At 40.4% G+C, this 19,415-nt stretch overlaps 2 protein-coding genes across 4 annotated transcripts in view; one reads left to right on the top strand and one right to left on the bottom strand.

Moving 5' to 3' along the window:
• Nucleotides 1-19,415, bottom strand: part of PIP4K2A (phosphatidylinositol-5-phosphate 4-kinase type 2 alpha) — a 176,985-nt gene that overhangs the window by 134,967 nt on the left and 22,603 nt on the right. The window contains exon 1 of one of the 3 annotated variants that reach the window (XM_050804064.1): nt 2,982-3,001. The exons of the other annotated variants lie outside the window; for them this stretch is intronic. The gene's annotated coding sequence lies outside the window, so the exon portion shown is untranslated. Of the gene's footprint in view, nt 1-2,981; nt 3,002-19,415 lie in introns of those variants that run through there. 3 annotated transcript variants of the gene reach the window in all.
• Nucleotides 1-19,415, top strand: part of MSRB2 (methionine sulfoxide reductase B2) — a 456,570-nt gene that overhangs the window by 4,361 nt on the left and 432,794 nt on the right. The gene's annotated exons all lie outside the window — the stretch shown is intronic.

Raw genomic sequence — 19,415 nt, forward strand, 5'->3', positions numbered from 1 at the left:
TGGCTGCCCTGACAGCTCTGAGTCGGGGGACAGGGGCGGGGGGAGGGTGTTGTCGGGGGTGGACGAGATTAAAAAACAGAATCCAATGCACTGTCCTTGAACAGTGAACTATTCACACCTTCATAACCACTTCCAAAGAATTACAAAAATGGATAAAGAAATTTGTCTATAGTGATTTAATCTGGAGAACACGCCCACTTCAGTTTCTGATATGTGCATATTTCTTGCTAATGCCGATTTTTGTAATTACAATACTTGAATGTCACAGGTGTACCTGTGAATACATACAGGGATAGGGAAAATCCAGTCACATCTGTGACGTATCTGCACACAAGGGGCATGGGAGCTGGGAAAGCGTCAGAGAAAACAGAAATGAACATTTACGTCCAGAGGAGATGGATGTGGAGATCAATTCCAGAAGGGCCTATTAGGAAGGGGTAGAGAAGCACAAAGGCCTAGACAACCAGACAGATGCAAAGAAAAAGACCAACGGATACAAATCTGATAACTCACGCAAGTCACACCAACCTTAATTTAGGATGTCCTTATTCAAAATATTGCCAAACTCAAGACAGTTAACACCCAGCCCTCAACATCCTAAAAAGGTGAGCAGCAGGTTAACATGTCATTCTCCAACAAGCAGCAATATGAAAGCTTTCCAGAAAATGAGTTCCTGCGAAGCCTTCTAGTATTAACAGAGCTTCACTTCCAGCTAAGGAAACGGAGATCCAGTGATCTCTCTCATTCCTGCAGCCTCATCTCCTGTCTCCCTGTCCAGGGCCGCCTCCTGAACTGGTGAGTGATCTGAACACACCTGGGGTCTATCTGCCTTGCTATTTGATTGCCTCTAGCCAGAATGCCCTACCAAGCCCCGATCCCCACAGTGATGACTTCTACCTAATTCAGACATCACCTCCTCCAGGAAGTCTTTCCCATTACTTCCCGCCAAGGATGGTTTGGGTTCCTTCCCTTACGTCACAAAATACTCCATACACATCTCTATCTAAGCTTTATTATAATTATGCTTATCTCTGTGATGCTCCAACTAAACGAACTGATTCCTTACAGGAAGGAATTGGGTTTTATTCATTTTTGTATGCCCAGGACTCAGTGCAGGAAAATGCAATAAATATGTATGCACAAATTAATTAAAATGACCACAGCAGTCAAAGCTAGACCTAGAACTAGAACCAGGTTCCCTGGCCCTGGCCCAGGAGTCTTGCATCAAGCCGAGGGTATATTAAACTCAAAGTAGCATGAGACAACCAGAAAGTTTAAAAGGAATAAAAATTATTCTAATACAATTTAAACATACACCAAACACAATTCCAAAACAACCATAACTTCCCTGTTCTCCTCCTGCAGCCCCTCAACACCAGAGGGGGAAAAAAAATTCCAAGATTCATGTAATTGTGGACTATTACGTAATAGGAAGATAGAAGGCACTGTTCCCAACACAGCCAATAATATGACCCTAACAAAATGACTGACAGTCCTTATAATTTTAGCCCAGGGAGAATAAGAAGGGATACTATTTTTATTCATAACACTATTTAATCCTTTTTCTTTGGTAATATACTGGATGGCACTAATTTCTATGGGTAATTATACGGTCCCTCAAACAGAATAGGTTTTTCTTTAGCTTTGTTTTACTGAATTCACAGAGTCATCCCAGAGGAATATTATAGCCAAATAAAAAGTCATTTCGCCAAATGAAAGCTCAACTTACTTAACTTACTTTCTTCAGAAATGTGAGGTTTTTTCTTTTTTTTAACCCCATTGTTTTGGTTATACACAGAACCTTTGCTTTTCTTCTGCTGCTTTCTTCTATTTCTAATTTGGTGTCATATCTATTTCATGCAAACTAACAACCAAACGTTTAGCCACAGGGACACAGACTGATCATCCTGGACTTCCAGCAACCAGCGGACACTGTCTTGTGCATGGCGGATATTCACAAAGCATTAATTAGCCTTCATATCAACACTGTTCTCCTCTAATAACCCCTTCAGGCTTATATCATCTTCTTTTGGTGAATTCTGCCTCCAAAAACACTGTTTCCGTACATACCAGACACTTTGACTCCTAAGAACCATGCTGTGGTGATCACAGAAACGCAAGAAGAGACTTGGGAATTAAAAAAAAAAACGGAAGACCAGACCAGCTGTTTCTCCTACTCCAAGTTCATTTCAGTCATCCAGTTACACATTCAGCAAATACTTATTGTATGTCTACTTTATGCCAGTCACTATGTTAGGTGTAGTTCTTTAACTCTTAGCTTTAGCTAACAATAGGTAGAAATGTTTTCTGAAAATGGAATTTTATATTCTTTATAGCATCGAAAATGTACTTGAACCACTAACGAGTTTTGTCATACTAAGAAATTTCCAGCCAGGCACAGTGATTCATGCCTGTAATCCCAGCACTTTGGGAGGCCAACGTGGGAGGATGCTTGAGGCCAAGATTTCAGGACCAGTCTGGGCAACATTGCAAGACTCAGTCTCTACCAAAAAAAAAATTAACAGCCAGGAGTGGTGGCGTGCCTACGATCGCAGCTACTCAGCAGGCTGAGGCAGGAAGATCGCTTAAGCTCCGGAGTTTGAGGCTGCACTGAGCTATCATCACGCCATTGTACTCCAGCTTGGGCAACAAAACAAGACTCTAGGATCTTGTCTTAAAAAAAAAAAAAGTCCAAGTATATTTTTCATGGGCAGCTAAAAGATACCCAACGTAAATATTAAAGAGAACTTACTTTATTGCTTTAAGAGAACATAGCTCAGAACGGTCATCACTGATATGTGACATCTTTCCGACCCTTCATTCTTATAATTTACATATGATTCATTCAATGTTGATTACTACATTGACTAAAAATTGGGAATATTTGTATTCACATAAGAGTGGAGATAGCAGCAAGCAAATGAAATTCTTCTATCCTAGGTACCATTACAATGAAGTATTACCTGATACCTTTGCTTTACCTCTTAGAACACTGTTGAGGAGAATCCGGGCGTGGTGGCTCACGCCTGTAATCCCAGCACTTTGGGAGGCTGACGCAGGTGGATCACGAGGTTAGGAGTCCGAGACCAGACTGACCAACATGGTGAAACGCCATCTCTACTAAAAATACAAAAATTAGCCGAGCATGGTGGTGCGTGCCTGTAATCCCAGCTACTCAGGAGGCTGAGGCAGGAGAATCCCTTGAACCTGGGAGGCGGAGGTTACAGTGAGCCAGGATTGCACCACTGCACTCCAGCCTGGGCGACAGAACAAGGCTCTGTCTCAGGGAAAAAAAACAAAACAAAACAAAAAAAAAACTGTTGAGGAGAAACAGTAAATAAGAAATGTCAATAAACAAGCCATTATAAGTAATGAAAAGACTCTCCTGAACAAGCAGAATGGTTCCCTTAAATGATCAGTGTAGTATAATTCTCCCGACACGTTCCATGAATGAGCCCTCATGTCCACTCTACATAACGCTCAGAGAAGAGGGGCAACGCCAGGAGGTGCTGAAGCCTGACTAGTCCCTGGCTGTCATCCTTGAACAACACAGTGTTTCTGACATTTCCCGACTTGGAAGAAGGAAACCGATCTACAAAAAAATCAAATAATTTTTTGTACATTTTCTATTCCTTAAATACTTTGGAAACTGTGGCTAGTACTTCTCACCAACCATTAACAGGGAAACACACACACTGTTGCCATTTCCTGGCCACTTGTTTGTCCCTGTGCTCCATAATGGCACATGGAGCTCCTTTTCCTGTCTTTTCATCTCTTCCTCAGCCTCAGTGGAGAGCGTTTTTGAAGCGTCTGTTTCCACTGACAGCAGAGGCTCAAAAACTGTGGTCCCAGTAACAGTACTTTCATTTCCTGAGTTTCTTCTGCTCAATAAGACCCTTGACCGACTTGCGTTAAACAGCAAATAAAGTTAAGACTTCATCTAAAGTCATCAAAATGTATTCCCTTCAGATGGAAACCAGTACCTACAGAAGCTGTTCACAGTGATGACCTATTGCTCCCAAAGGGCCATGTAACAGCGCGAAGACTTCAAGGACCAGTCTTCATCAGAATTTGTAACCAATCTTTAAACCTATCATCTCTCGGCTTTGTCTCACTACTTGAAGAAAACAGCATGTAATGTAGATATGGCCAGATCCAGAGGGGCATTCTAAAAATCCGAATGTGGCACGACAGAGTTATAGGTGGAGAGTCTTCATCTGTTACATCATCTCATCCAGCAGAGAGGAACAAGGGCAAGAGACTAACCAGGGGGAACATCTGGCTCAGTGATGGGCTGATAAGGGAGACCTTTCCTAGGCTCTTCCTGCTGATGAATCAAAGAACAAGAAATAAAAGTTACATTTGTTTAACTGGGCAACTGCTATAGTCCAGGCACTGTTCTGGGTGCTGAGGATACAGTGCTGAATGAAAGACAAAACATTCCTTTCCCTCATGGAGCTTCTTAGCAGAGGAGGAAGTTGACAATTAAAAAACAGAATGTCACTCGGTACTAAGTGCTACAGGGGAGAAAGGCTTAGTTCAGAGGGATGGGAAGAGCTGAATACTGGGAGATGCTGTTTGCCTAAGATGCTTACAACTATTTGTTACCTGCTGGTAGGTTAGTCTGGCATTATCTATGCCACCAATACTAGACATAGGAGATGAAAAAGCATGATTTTATTGCAAATTACTTTCCTTATATTTCTCTTTCCAGTTATACCTAGGGGCATTCTATTCATTTTTTAAAAGCTATCATCTGTGAATTTCACATCAAGATATTAAAGGAGGTTACAATGTACATGTTTTGCATGTACATGTTTGCATCACATGGCAAAGGAGGTGTTGGGTCCAGCTGGGGTTGAGAATTCCTACTGGGGTGTGTTCATTCACTGGGTGGGCTCTGGGCACCGATTCCACAACAGGCCTGACCCCTCCTGGAGACTGTATTATCACAGGGAATCAGACTGAGACTTAATGTGACAAGTTACAAAAGTGTTTTAAAGGAAGGAAAGGAGGGGCTTACACAGAGATAGGGCTGGGGCGAGAGTCTGTTTAGTTATGAGGCGCCCCCCAGAGGGAGAGTAGGCTGCGGGAACACGGTCTCAGGTTGCATTTTACACTGGGGCACATCTCCCTTCAGAGAGCCACAAGGCAAGTATTCAGCAGCCACACGTGGTTCGTGGCTCGTGGCTGCATGCGGGATCCTGCAGAATGATGAAATATAATGAGCTCTGAGAGGATGAATGTGGAAGTTGAGTGACGGGTTCATGCATATTCCCTGTACTTTTGGAATGTTTTAAGTTTCCCTCAATAAAAAGGTAAAAGAAAAAAAAAGTCCTCAAAACCACTTCTACTTGTCAGTTTCCTACAAACTACTCACTTAGCTTACTCAGTTCACGGCAAGCAATAACAGATCCTTCAAACCATCAGAAAATGTTTCTAAGATGCAGCTAAAATATAATTTAGCATCGCAATCAGTCAGTAAGGTCCTAAAGTGGGCTTCTAGCCAAAGTTTAAATGACGGTAACAATTCAGAGGTTTGCTAAAAGGAGGCTGCGTGTGGTCTAAGGAAGAGTCGATATCATAGGCCACTAAGGGCTCTTAAAAAGAATCTAAAAATACGAAAACACTCATCCGCTACTTTGGCTCCTCTAAATGAATAGCTGACCATTAATCACAGTAACACAGATTTTACAGGGCAGACATCAGTTAAAGCTCCTGTACATTTTTTACTTTTAAACCATGAGGAATGAATGATATAAAAATTATGTTCAATTTTAACTGCTGGACTTTAAAAAAAAAATCTTTATTTTGTCACAATTGCCTTCTCAGTGTTACCCCTGCCAATCCCCCTTTCAACAAGAGAAATGAGATACCAGGGACCAGAGCAGAGCCAGCAGGGTTCTACTTTCTCAGTGATCCCATTAGGTTCATACATCAGCAGATACGGCTCCACACGGGTGCGTGTCTTCAGGTAGTCCCTGAATTCTTCTTAGCAGTGCATGATAAAAAGAACACACATACACACACACACACACTCCAAATACAAGACTGAGAATGAACACTGGCATACTTTTCTTAATAGCTATTTCCCAAACCTTTCTGCATTTCTTTCCTTTGTTGTTCTATGGGAAAAAAGTCTGTTTTACTTCCTTAAAGACAGTAAAAAATAAAAATAAATAAATAAATAAAAATAAGCTGTTGAAAGAGCAACAGAATGTGAAGGCAACCCAGCTTTACGAAATGCGTTTGCTGTGATGAAAACTCTTCTCCAGCAGATTCCTATTCTTTTTTGCCTAGCCAGCTAACTAGAGAGCTCAAGTTCTAATGTCAGATAAATCTTGATACTTAGATTCTGAAGGAAGCTTCCCATTCCGCCCTAGGTAATGTATCCTGTAGGAATAAAGACAACATAATAAATGTACACAGTTTTGCAGTCTTATTTGCGGCAAAACCCAAAAAACTAGAAATAGGTTAAGTCCATCAATAGGAAATGGTTGAATACATTAAGGTCTATTTATACCTAGAGTATTAGACACCTATGAAAAAGAATGTGTTCCATATGTATTGTCCTTGAAGGATCTGCCTTTTAAAAATACGGCAGAATGAGCTATAAAGAGTACAATAAATGAATAAAGTAACATTTTAAAAAATCCTCTAAAATCTTTTTGACTTGTGTTAGGCAATGATTTCTTGGATGTGACACCAATGACAGAAGCAACAAAACAGAGGAATTGAACTACATCAAAATTTACACCTAATGCTGCAAACAAACACTATCAAAGTGAAAAGAAAACTAATAAAATGAGAGAAAATATTTGCAAATCTGACAAGTAATTTTTATTCAAAATATATAAAGAACTCTTACAATTCAATAAAAAGACAACCTAATTTAAAAATGGGCAAAATATTTGAACAGCTATTTCTCAAAAAAAGATATAAAAATGGCCAATAAGCATATGAAAAGATACTCAGTATCATCAGTCCTTTGGAACATGTGAATCAAAACCACAATGAGATACCACTCTTTCATACCTACTAGGATGGCTGTAAGAAGGACAGACAATATCAAGTATTGACATGGATGTAGTGAAACTAGAAACTTCATACATTGCTAGTAAGAATGTAAAATTATACAGTTGCTTTGGCAGTTCCTCAGAAAATTAAACACAGAGTTACCATATAACACAACAATTTCACTACTAGGTATGTACCCAGGAAAAATAAAAACATGGATCCACACAAAAACTTCTACACAAATGTTCATAGTAGCATTATTCGTAACAGCCAAAACATGGACACAATCCAAAGGTCCATTAATGGGTGAAAAGAAACAAAATGTGGTCTATCCACACAACAGAATATGTATTACTTGACCCCCATAAAAAGGAATTAAGTATTGTTACAAGATACAACGTGGATGAACCCTAGAAACCTTATGCTAAGTGAACAAAGCCAGTCACAAAAGCCCACATACAAATCTACAGAGACAGGAAGTAAATTAGTGGTTGCCTAGGGCTGGGGGTAGGGGTTGGGGAGAAATAAGGTTTGGGTTTCTTTTAGAGAGGATGAAAATGTTCTAAGATTAGATTGTGAGAATGGTTATACAACCCCCATATTTAAATAGTATATAAAAATGTATATTTTAGTAAATATACTAAAAAGCAATGAATTGCATATTCTAAATGGTATTTGAATTGTACACTTTATATCATATGTGAATTACATCTCAATACAGCTGTCTTAAAAAAGGATTCCTTTAAAAAAATACTCTAGCAAACCTGGAAACAGAAAATGAAGACCATGTACTACTTTTGAATTATGTGGGTTTTTAAATCCACTTAAAAGGGCTGCTGTGGTCATTAAAAATTATGTTTTTGAAATACATTTAATTGCTTATTCCATGAATAAAGCAGAGTACAAAACTATAAATAAATTTTATAAAACAAGAATATATTTTTAAAGAAAAGGCTGGTACTAATCGTGATTATCTTTAGATAGAATTATGAGTAATTTAAATATTGTGCTTTAGAATTTTCTATCCTTTTCTAAATCTCCTCCAATAGGCATGCATTGTTTTTACAATCATAAAAACAGCTATTTAATGTTTTAGATGAGCCACACGTACCAGGAACTCAAGCATCCAGTGGCAGAAGGATTTAACTACAGTCTTTACTAACATCCTGGATAAGAGGATATTTTCCCTCTGTCATGAATGACAATAAAAAGGCTAGCATACATCCCTAGTCCTTTTCGGTTAGGTTAACACTGCGTAAAAAAACACCCCAAAACTTCATGGCTTAAAACCACTAACATTTTATTGGCTCATAATGACATGGGTCAAGAACTCAAGGAGGCTCAACATTGTGTTCCTGCAACAGCTCGGCGAGGGCTGGTGATCCAAGGTCACCCTACACATGTATTGAGGTCGTGGTGATGCTGTTGAAAGAGTAAAGGACATGCCATCCCAAAATACGCCAGATTTTTATATTGATTAGTGTGAGCTGAAAACACTGAAGGAGTTGTAGATTCCAACTTGACCCCAACAAACCAGATGACCTGGCTCTTCCTGCATGTAGCAAGCCACCAAGATTCCTTTGGGAGGGGTCCCTTACCTATTCAATTGAGAAAATAGCCCTTATCCCAGAGACTGGGGTTTAGAAGCTGCAACTGACCTGAATAAGGAAATTTCTGGAAGGAACCCTTAACTTCCACCTGTTTTATGCTCCTCACGTATCCTCCCAGTGACTCCCTTAGAAATGTACTGCCCCAGACAGATTTTGTCTTGTCATTTCTTCTCAAATGTATTCCTCTCAGCATAAAAGTGTCTTGCTTTGGCCAATTCCTTCGGATTTCCCTTTCTTTTAGAGATTCCCAGGTACATGTAACGCTAAGAAAATTTGTATACTTTTCTCTTGTTAATCTGCCTGATGTCAATTTGGCTTCTAGATCCAGCTGAAGAGCCCACTAAGAGCTAAAGGGGGCTTAGAGGGGAGCTCTGTCTCCCCTACACTGTCAGCTAGGCCTTCTGGGCCACCTGGCTTCTTAAGACTTGGCTTCTCAGCCAGGCACAGTGGCTCATGCCTGTAATCCCACCACCTTGAGAGGCCCAGGCAGGAGGACTGCTTAAGTTCAGGAGTTTGAGACAGCCTTGGCAACATAGTGAGACCTTGTCTCTTCAAAAAATTTTAAAAATTAGCCAGGAGTGGTGGCATGCACCTGTGGTCCCACCTACTCAAGAGGCTGAGGTAGGAGGATGCCTTGAGCCTGGGGGTAGAGGCTGCATTGAGCCATGATGGCACCACTGCACTCTAGCGTGGGTGACAGACCAAGACCCTATTTCTAAAAATAAAAAAAAAATTAAATTAAAAAAAAAAACCACAGGAAAAAAGGTGAAAACTCCTAATCTCAGCTACCAGTAATATTTTACTGTAGCAGGAACTGACACACTTTCCCTGTAAAGGGTTACACAGTAAATTATTCTAGGCTTTGTGGGTCACAGTCTCTGGCACAACTCACTTCTGCTGTTTGTGCAAAAGCAGCTATAAACTGGCAAACAAATGAGTGTGGCTGTGTTCCAATTAAACTTATCTACGGACACTGAAATTTGAATTTCATAGAATTTTCACGTTATAAAATACTTTTTTTAAAAACCATTTTTTTGTACATACATAAAAACTATCCTTTGGCCACACAAAAACAAACAGCGGGCCAGATCCGGCCCACAAGCCATAGTCTGCCAACTCCTGTGCTATAGTTAAGTCAAGATATAAAAATGCCCAACGAGGAGTACTCTGTTGCATACCTTATCCACAAATCCACACACCATCCCTGTTAAGACAGCATACAACCCTTAGCTACTGAATTTTTCAAGGTCCTCAAACTGCTCTACTTAAGAGCCAATGTTACTTTTCATTAAACTTTTCTCAGTACTTCAACTATTGTTTCTTTTCAACCTAGCAACTGTTGGGCCTACTCATTTCCTCTGCCAGGAGGCAACTGTAGCCCTCAAACCTCAAGTATGCATACCTTGCCTTTATTTTCTAGAAAAGGCCAGCAATCTAAAAATTAGGAAACAACCCTGTTCTGATCATGCTATTGCTAATATAGTGCTATATTTTACTGATAAAACAAAGTATTGGTGACTAACAAATTATTGGACAATAACACTGTCCATGAACCTCAAAAAAAGTGCCATCAATTTGACATTCGAGAGTTTAGCTAACAAAGTACACAAAGCACAAACCATATGGTTGGTGCTGGGTGGTGGGGGTGGCAGAAGCAGGAACCTGTTGACAAGCACATCACAGGACCTCCAAAACCTCAGAGTATCTGTTCTTCCATGAAACCTGCCTCACTTGTGAATTCCTCCAGACTGAGCCAGTCTGAACTTGGCTCCCAGACTCTCTATTCAGGCAGGGAGAACTAGAACCCGAGGTTAGTCAGGTTCACACACCACATTAACCCTTGCTGGGAACACTTGGTAATCTCAACAGGCATCTGAAGAGACACAGATGGTCCAGTTATCTTTACACACGCATCATTTGCGTCTGAAAATCCTGGCACTACCCATGACCTTGGGAATGAACCATGTGCGGCCATCTACCATGTCACCTGCCATCTTCTTTACAACAAGACTGATCTTTCAGATCCTTCTTTATTTTTGCGTAGCTGAGGCCATCTCTGAAGCCAAAAAAAAGAACAACAACAAAAAAAACAGCTGACACATGATAGTACAGTATAAATAAAAATGAAGAAACTTGATGTTGGATCAAATTGATAAATTACTGTTCAACCAGCAGCCTCTAACAAGGGCAGCTATCTGAGCTGAAGACACCTGACTCAACTCTCCCGAGTTCTGCTCATGCCACAGTGTCAAGGCTTTTCTCTAAGACTTTACCAGTATTTGCATTTGCCGTTTTTCACAGTGATCCTAAGTCTTCCATGCTGTGGTATGGACCCCAAGTTTTCGCAACCCAGAGGTGGGACAAGCGCAAGCGGACCTGAGCGCAAGCCAGGTTTGATCCTGACCGCAGAGCTGACAATGTGGGCTTGGCCGAGTCACTTAGTCTGATGTGTTTGCTCATCTGTCAAATGTGAATAATGACTTGTCCCCACCCTTCTCCTCAGTGCTGGGTACAGGTCAGGTGAGATGACAAAGGTGAAACTGCTTCTCCACTGTTGAAAGTAAGTTATTTTCTTCTTCCATTAACTTTCCCCCTTAAGCAGCAACTGCTCTCTTGTGTTCCGTTCTGCAGGGTTTGATAAAGAAGTCTGTTGAGCCCATGTCTGTTATGGTTTTTAATCACAGCTTCATCTTTCGAGACAGAAGGGTCCCTCGTGACTGTAATTTCTTCTCATGGTTTGGTATCTCTTTCGGTCGCCCCTCCCTTAGCTTTTCCCAGTCTCTCTTGTAGCTTTCCTAACAAGCAGTTCACACACATACACACACACACACACACACACACACACACGATTCAAAGTAAGATCTTGAAATATTTTCTTTATATCTCTCCTGGAACCGCCCAGCACTTCCTTGCCCGGAACGTTCCTGGCTACAATAAGCACCACAACGGCCAAATACCCATTAGAAACTGAATGATTCCTATCTGAAATACTCACAAGAAGTCTGCAGACCATTACTTTGTGTGTATAATGTAGTCTTTTTTTTTTCTCCCTTAAATGCATTACCTCACATTTATTTGTATTACAATCTAGTATGACAACTTCCTCACTCTCAGTTTCAGGCCTGTGGCAAACCATCTTTCAGTTTATTTTCCCCACTGGTTTGCTGTTTTATGACTTAAAAATACTTGAGAGCAAAATGTAAATTTAAGCAATCTCAAAGACGTTAGTGATTGGGTCTTTTTAATTAAAAACCAGCATTAGTATCTGTGGTACTAACAGTTAATACTAGGTACGCTTTGTCTCAATCCCTTATTTTTCCCTTTGATAGCTACTCCCTCTACTTCTTTTGCCAAAGAAAGTTGTTTAAAAAACTTTTAAGCTTATATTCCTTCCGCCAAAAGCTAACACTCAATGTGTTTTACCATTATTCTTTGTAATGCACTTGTTTGTTTCATTATACTGTTTCTTATAAATATATGTTCATAATTTAAAAAAATATACCTATTGGCTTGCCTTGTCCTCTTAAAAAAATTCCCTACCTCAAACAAAACATTTTATTAGTGAAACATAATTTGTCTATCAGAAAGCCTAACACACCCTCCAATGTCCAGTATCAGCTCAAGCTCCTATAGATCCCTGGTCTAAAGGATGCCACCCACTAAAAATCTTTCCAATGTCTCAGGCATATGGCAAAGTGGCCATTTGTAAATTACCCTGGAGTTCCTTGAATACTTCTGGGAAAATGCCCAGCCAATGACTGCTGCTTCCCAGCATGCCACCGCCCTGCCAAGTCATCTGAAGTTGTGCTTTGGTGTGTCCTTATGGCACTGCTCATGGACATCTTGTCCGCAGCTGTCCCATCCACAGCCGCTTCACTTTTGTGTTCTTGGCCACTTCGGCAAGTGTCCAGCTAGTAAAACAGGGGGCTAGTAAGGGTTATTTTTACACCTGTGGAACCTGTGCAATGACAGAAACCTCATTACTGGTGACACTCGTTATTTAATTTCAACCATAGCAGATCTGCCATGTATACATTTTTTCAAGAAGTCTAACGTTTACATTTTCAACAGGACTTTGATTCTGAAAATGGTTCTGCTTGAATTGGAGGGTAAAGTTATGAGATAAAAAGTACAACTTATAATTACACAGCATGAGATTGTATCCAGATAATTTTTAAGAGTTTAACAGTCCCAGTGTATACTCTTCAACTAATTTTCTTTTTCTTAAACAATGTTTTTGATGTTTAGCATCAAGTCATACTACTAATGAACCAGAATACTAATAAATTTCAGAAGGCAAATCATTAAGAAAATTTTCCTTATGAAATTTTGGTCATGACAGAATCAAAATCTCAGGGTTAAGAAAGTGAAAAGGGTTAGGCATGGTGGCTTGCACCTGTGATCCCAGCTCTTAAGGAGGCTAAGGCAGGAGGATCACTTGATGCCAGGAGTTCAAGACAGGCTTGATCAACAAAGCGACACCCCATCAGTAAAAAAAAAAAAAAAAAAAAAAAAAAAAAAACTTTAAAAATTCGCTGGGCGTGGTGGCATGTGCCTTTAGTCTCAGCTACCCGGCAGGGCTGAGGCTGATGCAGGAGGATCCCTTCAGCCCAAGAGATTGAGGCTGCAGTAAGCTATGATCCCGCCACTGCATTCCAGCCTGGGTGACAGACACTGTCTCAGAAAAAAAGGAAGAAAAGAAGAGACAACAGAAGAGAAGAAACGGAGGGTGGCGGGGGGAGCTACCTAGTCCTATCACTTGGCTGGTGCCATACCCCTCAGCAATGGCAGGCCCTGAGGTCAGCAGACAACACCTCCAGTCACTCACACTGGTGATTGCAATACTCAGTTATCTATTTTGTTCTTTGTAATTTAATAAGAATTATTACAGTTCTCTAATTTACTTTTTATATATAAATGTGAGTAGATTCAATGCCATGCCATCCTTTCCCTCTCATTCCAATATTCACCGTAAGTGAGGCAGGGATAGAGTAATAGAGGGTGTGTCAAGATTGCTACAAACTTCTGACAGTGCCCACGGGAGTCTGCGCTGCTTGTGAGTGTTCATCCATCTTGTCTATCACTGTGGAAAACAACTTGGAAACATGCTGAACCGGCACATTTCGTATAATTTCAGGAAGAGGAAACTCATTATTCCCAAAGGCAGTTGGCTAAATCCTTGGACAACTTGAACTCCTAGATAGTTGTTCTTCTCTCCTAAAGGAAATCTAATCTCCCAATAAATTCCACAAATTACCTCTTAACTAAACCCCACAAATCATTTGAGAGAGGGGACTTGAAACCCCTGGATTCCTTTCAGGGTTCTGATAAGTGACATCAGTAGGCATCAAAAAGACTTTTCTTCCCGTTAGTTACACTAGGTTGAGGAGTCACTCAATAACTGAAGAAAGTAAGTTCTATTTTCTTCTTACTGGATTTTCATTTTTTAATTAAGAGATGGGGTTTTACTCTGTCGCTCAAACTGGATTGCACTGTTGCAATCATAGCTCACTGTAGCCTTGAACTCCTGGGCTTAAGTTATCCTTCCACCTCAGCTTCCTGAGTACTGGTACCACAGACATACACCAACTGATTATTTTTTTAAAAAATTTTTTGTAGAAACAATGTCTTGCTTTTTTGTTGCCCAGGCTGGTCTCAAACTCCTGGCTTCTAGCAACCCTCCCACCTCCGTCTCCCAAAGGAATGGGATTACGGGTGTGAGCCACCGTGCCCAGCCTCTATTTTTTTCTTTAATCTAGGAACAGAGTATGGTACAAAGTAGGTAACATTTCAACATTTTAAATTTCTCATGTTGACGCAGCTAAATTAGACCATTTGAATTTTTCATGTCTGGAGACGCCAGAAGCGCATTTAGGGCCGTCTGTTATGAGCGGTGTTCCGCAGCTGAAGAATGTACGCATTCTGTCTCCCGCGCCGGTTACTTAGCACATACATGCTCACTCATAAATAGCAGATGAGACCTTATTTGTTTTACTGGTTTAAGTTCTTATACATTAAATGTGATATTCTGATATCCTGATGCTGCATGCTATGTGACACTCTACTAATCTGCAATTCAAGTAGGCAAGAATAAGTCAAATTTAAAAAAAAAAAAAAAAAAAAAAAGGATGAAGGAAATGTCGACCTCGGATGAAAGAGAAACCGTTCCTGAGATCCTGCCATTTGCCACAACATGAAGGGACCTGGAGGACATTAAGCTAAGTGAAATATGCCAGGCACAGAGAGAAAAATGTTGCATGATTTTATATGTGAACTCTTTTTTTAAAAAGGTCAGGTATGCATTTAATCAAACAATGGTTATCAGGGCTGAGGTGGAGGGAGGACGGACGAAATGAAGAGACAGAGGTCAAAAGATACAAAATAGCAGACACAGAGGATGAACAAGTTTAGAGGTCTAATGTAGACCTCATGTATTAACATGAGGGCTAGAGTTCATAAAACTGTATTGGGAATTTTTGTTAAATAAGTAGGTTTTAGTTACTTGTTACAAACACAGACACACACACACAAACGCATACACATGCAAACACACACACAAATTAACTACCGTCGTCCTTCGAGATCAGTGGGCAACTGATTGCAGGAATCCCTCAGGATACCAAAATCCACAATGATCAAGGCCCGGATATAAAATGACGCAGCTTTGCATACAATCTGCACACATCCTTCTGGATACTCTAAGTAATTTCTGTAATCCCAAATATAATGTAAACGCTATGTGAATAGTTACACTGCATTTTTAAAAAATCTGTATTATTCTCATTATTATTTGTTTTTTCTCCCAAGTATTTTCGATCTGTGGTTGGTGGAATCTGCAAATGCAGAACATGCAGATACAAAGGGCCTACTTTGTGCGAGATCATTGACAGGTGAATTTGCTTCACTATAGTCACTGTTATCTCTGTGAATCCCAAAGCATCATGTTGTAAACCTCACATATATAGAATAAAAATAATTTCAGAAAAAGAAATACGGGAAAAAATGAAGAGTAAGTACACCACAGGTCAGATCTTCACACAGACAGGAGACCCCGTAGCATGAACTGAAACATCTTACTTGAAAATGTATTCAGTTCACATTTTACTAGAGACGAGTAAAGGGCCAAAAGGGACAATAATCTGAAACGTTTTTAAAGAAGAAATTTTTCTGAATACAGTAAGAAAGCAGCATGAAGAAAAAAGAAAACTGGCAACACTGAGTAACTTATGTACGGTATCAGTAGAGGACAGGATTCTATACAGACTCAAGATGAAGCACTATAGCTAATAAACCTGTGCACGTTCTCAGGTGTCCGGCACAAAGTTAAGAACGATTTACAGAATTTGCTTATGTGGTTCTTTGGTAGTAGTGACAGTATCTGGTGGGAAAGCCACAGAGTATCTACAAGCATGAAATACTGATTAACTGCTTAAGACAGGGTCTTTCTTGCTCTGCAGGCTGGAGTACACTGATACCATCTCGGCTCACTGCAGCCTTGACCTCCTGGGCTCAAGTGATCCTCCCACCTCAGCCTCCTGAGTAGCTGAGACTACAGGCGCTCACCACCATGCCTGGTTAATTTTTTTATTTTTTGTAGAGACGGGGGTCTTGCTATGTTGCCTAGGCTGGTCTTGAACTCCTGGGCTAAAGTGATCCTGCTACCTCAGCCTCCCAAAGTGCTGAGATTATAGGCATGAGCCACCGTGCCCAGCTGAAATGTTTTACTCATAGAATTTGTGACATTTCAATCTTAGGTCTTCATTTCATAGTATTTTTTATCTGGTACAATTAGTGGTTTATTAGTAGACTGGATAATGGGGTGTTCCTATTACCACTAAGTTCCTTACATATATGCATACCCATAGCCAAGGGTAAAAGGTCTGGGCTTGTTATAATTTAGCACACATCTCAAATAATTGACTATCATCAAGAATTAGATTCATGCAAGGAATCACTTAAAGATTCATTTGTCTGTCACATTAAAAACACTAACCCATCTTTTTCTTCTTCCTTAGCAGATTTTTCTTCGAGGAGCACAAGGGTGGCCTGGTGGAACCCTTCAGGAGCTAGGGTGTCTGGGGTGGGGGGCTAGCCCTGGTCCCCCTGTCCTTCCTCTCCTCCTCATTCCCCACACTGCCCCTCACCCCGTCTCTTCTCCTTGGGAGCAATTCCCCTTCTCCACGCTTGTGACACACACTGAGCTTACTCCTGAGCACTCAATAAAGGCATGTACATCAAAAAATATTTTTAAAAAACAGAAAAACACTGCTCTGAAATGTCATTAATCCCCTAGATGAAGCCCATACAGTAGGTCCTCCATATTCACAGGTTCCGCATCCGATGGAAAATGTAACTAGGCCTATGATGGTTACAGCTATACTGAACACGGACAGACTTTTTTTCATGTGATTACTCCCTAAACAATACAGTACGGCAACTACGTACATAGCATTTACATTGTATTAAGTACTGCAAGTAATCTAGAGACGGAATTTAAAGCATGCAGGAGGATGTGCACAATCTAAATGCAAACAGCATGGCATTTTGTATCAGGGACTTGAGCATCTTCGGGTTTTGGTATGGGGAGTGGTCCTGAAACCAATCCCTCACAGATACTGAGGGATGACTGCACACAGATTTCAAGATGCATGGCAGTAAAGGAATGGATGGCTTCAATGTGGAATTGTAAATAATGCATACAGGTATTACTGCAAAGAAAGTGGAAGCATATGAGAACAACCAACCATAGCATAATCACTGCAAATTGATGGTTGTTGCTGTAACACCTTGCGATGTCTCTACTAACTGCTCAAGTTTTTCTTTAGCAACATTTTCATGTCACAAAAGCCTGATGCACAAAAGCAGAATCCCTGTGAGGACATCACTGAGTAAGGCTGGAATGTACTTACTCTTTTCAAACACTTGAGCCCTGAAGGGGTGGGAAAAAAAAAAAAAGTCCTTATAACTGCTTTTCCAAAGACATTTTATTATAATTAAATATTTCTCAAAACTTAAATTACTCTTGGCCTTATTCGCACTACAGCAGCAGCATCATAACAATAATAAATAACAGCAAACAGGGCCAGGCATGGTTCTAAGGGTTAATGTATATTAACTCATTTAAATCTCAAAAATACTCTATTTTGGAGTAGGGGTTGGGGGAACAATCCCACAATCTAGGTGCTAATACTAGCCCTGTTGTATAAATAATGAAACTGAGGTACAGAGAGATTAATGTGCTTGCCCAAGGTAACAGAGCTAGTAAGTGCTGAGTCCAGTCAGTAGGCTCCTAAATCTGAGGCACTATGCTACGCTCTGTAAGTTAACACAGCATCGGGGCATATTTAAGTTATTAGGGTTCCTCCTACTTGGAAATCATTAACTCCACTAATTTAAGATTATTTGCCATCTTAATGTGTTTTCCACAAGCTGAAATACTAAAATTTTGAAAGGTTTTTATATCTCCTCTTGTGGGAGAGAGTGACAAAAACCCAACATATCTCCTCTTTCAAGAGGATTTTTCTTCAAAGAGCTCAAATACCAAAGAAGAGGAGGAAAAACCCTAAGATTCACTGAGTGAACTCAGAACACTTGGGCAGTGCTTACCTCATTCTGTCCTCTTAATAACATGGCAAGAAATAACCATTTTACAGAGGAGAAAACTGAGCTTGAGATAAGTAATCATGCAAGGCAAATGGGAGGGTTAGAATCTGAAATAGTCTGGCCCCAAGGCTGGCCCTTTAATTATTATGCAATGCTGCATTGATTGCAAAATCACCCTACGTATTTCCTCAAAACAAGAAAAAAATTAACAAAGGGATTCAATACAAACACAAGAGCAGTGGGGCATCAACTGGCTGTGGGCACCTGAGCAAACATTTCTACCACCTCCCTTGTCCCGGCACTTGCTCCAGGGTAGAAAAAAGGATTTGGTCCCCCATGTAACACCCTAAGGGAGACAGAAGAGGTGGTGGTATTCCTGATTTTACACATAAGAAAACTGAGTGGTTTTGGTAGTCTTAAGAAATGCCTGAGGTTCAAACAATGTGTGCCAAATGGAAGCAACTGTGTGCATGAACCACTGCAGCCTATTTTATCCAAATGCAATTCAGGATGGCATCTGCGATTCAGAACAGCCCACAGCTCATCCCTTGAAGAGATCAGGCCTGCCCTCCTTTGTCCTCGTCATCCTACCTCCTGGGAACCTGCATTATCCTCCAGCTCTGTAGTTAAAAGGCCTGAAATGCTCATCCATATGCCAGCCCTCTTTTCTTCAGACCTACACATGATAGAGCCCTATGTTTATTCTGACTCTTGCCCCTTCTCCTCTTCCCAGGATGCTCGACTGCCACCCTAGTACCTTTCCTTCCACTGCATATGCATCTTTATACCAGAGGAGACTTGTTTTTGCTTTTGTTTTCCAGAAGTTCTTATTAAGCATTTTCAAATTTTATTCCTTACTTTTTATCATAAAAATCTAAGTCCTCACACAATCATTTGTGTAAAATAGAAATACTTTAACATTTAAAATTCATTTCTGTATGTACACCCTACCCGATTCCACAGTGAGGTGGTTCTCCCACTGTGTCATTTGCTATGTTTCCAGGTATAAACTCCTGACTACAAGGGAAACCCTGCTCTCAGCGTAAAGCTTGACCCATGAGGGTTTGAGTAAACAGCTCTCAGGAGCACACCTTAAACAACACAGTTCTAACTTCCCAAAAATAAGCCTTCTTAAAAATATGTTTCTCATCGTTACCGAATAGGAAGAACTGCTGGAAACAGAAC

The sequence above is a fragment of the Macaca thibetana genome, chromosome 9 (assembly GCF_024542745.1).
Source record: "Macaca thibetana thibetana isolate TM-01 chromosome 9, ASM2454274v1, whole genome shotgun sequence".
Classification (NCBI taxonomy): Eukaryota; Metazoa; Chordata; class Mammalia; order Primates; family Cercopithecidae; genus Macaca; species Macaca thibetana.